Source organism: Herpailurus yagouaroundi, unplaced genomic scaffold (assembly GCF_014898765.1).
Source record: "Herpailurus yagouaroundi ecotype Mexico unplaced genomic scaffold, PumYag 188, whole genome shotgun sequence".
Lineage (NCBI taxonomy): Eukaryota > Metazoa > Chordata > Mammalia > Carnivora > Felidae > Herpailurus > Herpailurus yagouaroundi.
In genome coordinates, this window is record NW_024412419.1 from 31159315 (window position 1) to 31166113 (window position 6799).

The 6799-nt window shown below is 48.6% G+C and overlaps 1 protein-coding gene across 1 annotated transcript in view; it reads right to left on the reverse strand.

Annotated features, from left to right (window-relative positions):
• Nucleotides 1-5970, reverse strand: part of CDC42EP3 (CDC42 effector protein 3) — a 23148-nt gene extending 17178 nt beyond the window's left edge. Inside the window, exon 1 of the mRNA XM_040496537.1 lies at nucleotides 5697-5970. The gene's annotated coding sequence lies outside the window, so the exon portion shown is untranslated. The remainder of the gene's footprint in view (nucleotides 1-5696) is intronic.
• Between the last annotated feature and the right edge of the window lie 829 nt (nucleotides 5971-6799).

The window sequence follows — 6799 nt, forward strand, 5'->3', positions numbered from 1 at the left end:
AAGGAAGGAAGGAAGGAAGGAAGGAAGGAAAGAAAGAAAGAAAGAAAGAAAGAAAGAAAGAAAGAAAGAAAGAAAGAAAGAAAAAGAAACAAAAGGAAAAGAAATCAAATGCATTCTGAAATGGCAAAGCCACATTAAACCAAAAATGCCTTGTTTAGGAAATGGGTGCGGCCTATAATGCATTGGAACAGAACAGGTCTTTTTCAACTAAACACACAGTGATTTATCATTGGCAATGATGTGTCCACAGATATGACCTTCAAGTTGTCACCAGAACAAGACAGATTCCCAAATGTGGAAGCTGTCTAAATAGAGGCCTGACTTTGAAGTTCTCTGCCTTCCATGGTGGCTCAGACTGCTTTGCTACAGAGCTGCACTGGTCTGTTTTTCAACCCAGGGTTTCCACATTATTAGTAGTAAGACTGGTAGGCTGATGGGTCTCACTGATTCCAGCTCACTGGGTTCTATGGCTAGAGGTTATCTGAAACCACCTAGCACCAAGCGCCTCATCTATGAGACAGAGACCCTGAAGTCAGTTTACGCCTGGGTCAGAGCCAAGACCAGAATCTGTTTTCTCAACTCCAGCACCTCTGTGACTGTTTCCATTAGTTTTGTATTAATTTTATCAAACAGCAGAATGACAGGTGTGCTCACATCTCCCGGTGCGTTCTTGTGGCTCTAATCCTTTGACTCTCTAAAATGTCCTTGGGATCCTTCAGCTCTGTAGGGCAGACTGCAGTGGATGGCTTCAGCCTCTGGCTTGCTGCTTCCCAGAATGGGTTGCCTGCCAGACCACTCCTGCCGGTTGCTCTGTGGGCTAATGATTTGAGACTCTGGACACTGTCTCCCCGTGGAGACTCTACGAACACAGTGACATATTAAATGCTCTGAGAAGTCCTGCAGAAAGGGACCTTAGTCAAACCAGTTTCCCAAACAATCCTTTTCTGATGCCATTCATATCTCAGGGTGCAAGTTAGGTGGTGTTATGCTAGCTAACTGCAGATGTGTTATCACTGCAACATGGCTTAACAAAGAATCAAAGGCTAGAAGACGAATAGTGACTTTTTCAAACATGCAAACAAAAGCCAAACCCCTGAAAATCAGGTTCTTTCAATTTCATATTTGAGAGTCAAGGCTTCTACTATTCATTCATGACTTTAGCCAGCAATAAGGATTAATCAAATACTACTAATTTGGAATTTACCAACTTTGAAATGCCTCAGTTCGCCTGGCTATTCAGAAACAGTAAACTTTTAAAATATCAGTATCATGATTCATATTTTAAAACTATGGGTTTTCATTTTAAAAATGAAACAAGAGGTACTGTCGAACTCGGCCCCTCATCATGAGACACTGGTGAACTTGGCACTGAGGAAATATATCAAGGCCAAGCAAGGCTTTTTTTTTTTTTTTTAGGAAAGAAAAATACCCTACTATCGCTACATAACTATTTGGCTACTTATATTATTTTGGTTTGTGGGGTGCTGTTTTGTTTTGTAACCATTAAAGGGTGGGGGCAGGAGAAGGGAAGATTCCAAATGGAAGCCAACAGCTTGAAGGCTATTGCTCTTGGTTTTGAGGCAATGTAAGTTACTTTGGGCCATGCTTTCCAGAACCCCTACTTCGGTCTGGGTCCCCTCCTAATCACAATCCCACAAGTCCAAGGCAGTAGAGGCAGGCAGGCTGATCCAGGGTACCTCTCTTAAGTTTCAAAGGCTTCCTTACTCTGTCTGTCCCACCAGAAGCTTATCTGGCAGGGTCCGGGGCAGGTGCAGAACTAGAAGGAGGCCCACCTTCCACCAAGGACAGAACCTTCCTGCCCAGTTTATTGGCGGCTCCTGCCTCTTGCTTAGCTTCTCCCGAAGCAGTGTCATTATGAAATAGGTATTAATGTCCATTGGGTGCCAGGGACTGAAGGGCCAGGCACCGTTGGGTGTGGACACTGGCCTGAAGGACGGGACCATCCAGACTGCTTATGGAACACTGCAGCCCCGGTTCTCCTGAACATCAACGCAGGGTTGTGGTCCTCTCTAAGCTCCACTCCATCCTTGGTCCCAGAAGTTCCTGGCACCTAGATGTTGCAGGGCCTTTTTTTCTTTCCTCCTTCCTGAGTCCTACATTTTCACATAGCAATAGCAAATCTCCTCATTTATGGTATAAATTAAATGCTCACGTTAACTCTAGCGGTTTGACTCTGGATCCCCCGCAGGAGAAGACTATGGCCATACCTGTGAGATTAAACTATCTTCAAAAATGAAATAATTCACCCGGTATCCCCAAAGGCTGGCAATTACTACCATTTTCCTTTGAATATAGAGTACTATGAAATGAATTCTCTGCTGGAGGCCAAAACCCCTCAGAAGAGTCAGATTTAATAGCCTTACTGCCAGTCCTCCCAGGTGGTGGGGGTGTGGTATTTAGTACAAGGTCAAATAGACTTGAATCCAGACCTGATTCAGCTACTTAGCTGTGTGGCCTTGGCCAAGTTACTAAACCTTTCTGAAGCCGTGTTCTCATCTTGAAACAATACTCTCTGTGTTAAAGAGTAGTTATGAATATTAAATAAGAGAGTATTTATTAAGCACCTGGGAAAAAAATAAAAGCAACAAGGAAGCATCAACCTTTTATTGTACTTACTCTGGATCAGGCACTGTTCTGAGTGAATTACTGTTTTTTTCTTTTTTAAATTCATTTCATCCTCTGAGTAATATTATTATCCCCATTGCATAATTGGTAAGCTGAAGCACACAGGCTAAGTAATTTGCCCAATTACACAAGTATTAAGAGCCAGAGCTAGGCTATGAGCTCAGGCAGCCTGACTCAGAGAGGTTTCTTAACCTCAGGGTTTCCCCCCCCCATCTCCTTGCCCTTAAGAGGTGCTGACATGCAAGCAAGATTAGCCACTCCTACATGCACACATTGGGTTGTTAAACTGTATATGCATATTAGGTATGTTCCTTTTGGTGTAATTTGGGGCACGTATAGAACAGGTCTGTCCCCAGCTTCCACACCCATAAAATGGGGATATTAACAGTTCCTCCTTCATAGAATGATTACTAGAAATAAATGAGTTAACCAGGGTGAAGGGCTGAGAAGACTGCTTGGCATTTCGGACAGGCTCCATGTAGGAAGTGCCTTTATCATCCAAAGTCCTGAACAGCATGACGTTTTAGCAGAATTCTTGGGCTCCAGCACTTGGTAAAGGAGATTTTGTAGCTGGCTCAATCTACTAGTTTCAAATGACTATCCTTGTTCTCTGGCAACCATACTGTATTTAAAAATAGATTGAGGTTCTTATTCAATGAATAGTCGGGTCTACAGGAGTCTGGTTAGAAACAAATTAGGCCAGGCCTAAACGAAATTAGACTGCAAATAAGAATTTTAATAATTAAAAAGAAAACATCAAAACAGTCTTTCTGGAGGGTTTCTTCAGGTTAGGTATTGCACTTCACCCACTGGATACATGCAATGGCTACTGGGCACAGAGCTTGTGAAAAATTTATAGGCTGGTAAGAATCTGTGGGTGATACAGGTTAAAACTACCTTATCCCCATTGCTGTTGAATACCATGAACGTCAGAAGAGAAAAAGGGCCGCTTTTGTGAACACGTTGGACATAAAAAACAAAACACCACATTAAAGGAAAAGCTGGAGAGACACAAACCAGCTCATGTGAGCCCATGGCTTTGTATTTATTCCTCTTGCACATTTAAATTTACAATTAAAAAAAAGTGCAACTCTCCTTACTTTAGCGGTCTTTACATGTTACATTCAGACAGAGAACAGAATTTCACTGCTCAGATTTGGAAGGAGGGGGGGTGGCGCTCATCTTATTTCATGTCTGTAGCTGCTGTCACAGCACCACGTTCCAATCATGGAATTCATAATGTAAATCTCTTGCAGATGATACCACTGGAAAACAGAAACTGCCATGGATCCAGAAACAGTTCCAAATTTCTGTAAAGTTCTTATCTTCGGGCCCAGAGGCTGGTATTCAGCGTTGTATTCAGTGAGTATGATTGGGAAATCTACATTCTTTGGGAGACTTAATGAAGAACTTTCAACCATCCCTTGACTATCCAAATAGTCGGTTATTTATGCCAGGTGTGACCATGCGAGGCACTTCAAACCTGCCCCGACGTATCTCTTGAGTGTATAAATCTATTCTGAAAAGGGTTTGTGGCACACACATACTGTCTAGCTTATTTAACTGCCCAGAAGGGCTCGTGCAAATTACAGGTGGTATCAGAGAGAAGACCTCTAGAACTGTCCAGAAAAGAAGAGACGTTGCATTTCTTGATTTTCAGATACAAAAACGATCTTTTCTAAGTTAGAATGTTATAGAAGCCTTTTAGATAGCCTTAGGGATACCCCATCATCAGACTTCATGGTAAGCCTTTTGTCTCCTTGTGATCTTAAGGGGAAGTCTGCAAGACTGGCTTTGCTATTCAAACACGGACATCTGCTGCACTCCAAATTTCTTGTTCTGTTTAAAAAGCAGCACCCCTAAGAAACTCTGGAATATTGTGAGGCCTAAAAGTTGGGGGTGGGGAGGAAATCTTTGTCTCCCTAACACAGTCATCAATTCCCTCCCCCTTCCAAGCACCTCCCTCTCCAGAACCCCCTACACCCTCAGCACACATAAGCAGCGACTCCCCCAAATACATCAGGGCTGCAAAGATTCATGTTGCAGTACTCTCCTGACATTCCTATTCCCGCCCTCATTTTAATTCACTCACTTTTTTTTTTTTTTTTTTTTTTAAACAAAATGTAATTACTTGACTGTCAGCCTGGGCTGCGCTCTGGGGCTTTTACTCTTTTCAACACAGCTGCGCTCCGGGCTTTGATGCTGCTGTCCACGCAGCTTGTCCCAGCCACAGCTTGGCTCTCGGCAATTCAACATTCAAGTGCATATTTATTTTTAAACTGACCTCTCCTAGACTGTACAGTATAAAGGAGGTCCTGCCAAAAAATATGCTACTTTCTATTTATAAGATGAAACACATGCCTCTCGAAGTCGAGAGGGGGATGGAGTACAATAATTCATAACAAAAAAATTACTGGCCAGATCCATTCGTCCTCACGTGTCTGATACTTGTCTGTGTCAAGACAGTTCCAAGGTGGAAAAAAAATCTTGAAAACGCTTCAGCCATTCAGAACCACCGTCAAATAATGATAATAATAATAATAATAATAATAATAACAATAATTAAACTGCCAGATCTGCAGGTTGGAGCTCCAGCCACAATGCCCCCTGTCAAGTGAGAGGGTACCCGGCGGATAGTGCCATCGAAGATCTGCACGGGGCACCCATGTGCGGCCCTGGTGCCATTCCACGATGGGAGGGGGGCGGTAGCCATGTGCAGCTTGTTCTGAGATGGAAAAATGGAATACGCGCCCAGAATGGCTGTCAAAATAGCTCGGAGGGTGCAGTGCAGCCGTGCAGCCCCACCCTGAAAAGTGGTGGGCACAAATGGTGGAGCTCTGCGTCTCGATCGTGCCACCCGAACCCCTCCCCGTCTGCTTTACGTCCCCTTTGGTCCCTTGGACCCCAGCTGGTAAGGCGATGCTCCCCGTATCCCCGCTCCTTGTGCGTTTCCAAGCCTAGCACCCCGCGCACGCCGGAAGCGGCCACGACCGCGGGTCGCACAGACTCACAGGCAGAGAGGAAGGAGCCCTGGGCAGGCAGCAACTCACCGGCAACCCAGACGATCCCAGCCGCTGCCCCTGGGCGGGACGCCCCGCACAGACGCCTCCCGAGGGCACACGCAGTCCCAGCCCGTTACCCGCAGATCCAGCCGAGGCGGCCCGCGAGGCACCTCACAGCACTATCCACTCCGAGTGGGCGTAAAGGCGCCGGAGGCCGCGGGTCTCCAGGCTCGGCCCCCGCTCCCGCCCCGCCGCGCCGCTGCGCTCCCGACAGACTCCGGCCTCAGCGGTGTAGGAAGATGCGAGCCGGACTAAGCCCGCGGCTGCCGGACGCTGAGCCTGAACCTGTGAAGGGCGGGGCCGCGCGGGGCGGGGCGGGCGGCGCAGGGGGCGGGCCGGGGCGGGGCGGAGGGTGCGCGCGGCCCCGAAAGACCCACGCCGCCGCTGTACCTGCGCCGGGGCCCGGAGGAGCGGGAGGGGGTCAGCAGCGGCAGCGCCTGCGGGCCCCGGGAGTACAATGGGCGCCCATTGTTACCACCCGGGCGCCACCCTTAGGGATGCGGCGTCCCTACGAGGAGCTGCGTAGGGCTCCCTCTGCACAAAGAGAGGTCGCGGGAAGCTAGCGCGAGCTCCCTCAAAGAGGGACTTCCCCCCCCCCCCCCCGGGTGCTAGCGCCTGGGTGCCCGAGGACAAAGGGACTCCGCCCGCACCCTGGACACCTGCACTAAACCTCTTGCGCCCACCTCTCCTCGTCCCAACAAGCCGATCTAGCCCGGCGAAGCTAGGGTGTAGCGGGCGGGTGACTCTCGGGAAAGCTGGGCCACCTGACCGCGCCGACCCTCCCCGGCCGCGGGTCCCCCAGCCACTCGTAGCCCTGGCTCGGGGGAAAGGTCTTGTTTTGTCAGTTTCCAGCTCGCTCCCTTTGGAGCTGCTGCCAAAACCCGGAGAGTGGATTTGGCGCACTGGAGACGCTCGGGGCTGCGGGCTGAGCAAGTGGGCACGCGAACAGCCGACGCTGCAGGTTTTTCCAGTCCAGGGGGAGGTGTTTCCTCTCCCGCGGGGTCCCTAAAGAGACTTGCCTGAGGCTGGAACAGGCGGGTGGCGGCTGCCCCCGACGCGCGACGAGGCGCAAGTGGCGCAGCTGCCGGCCC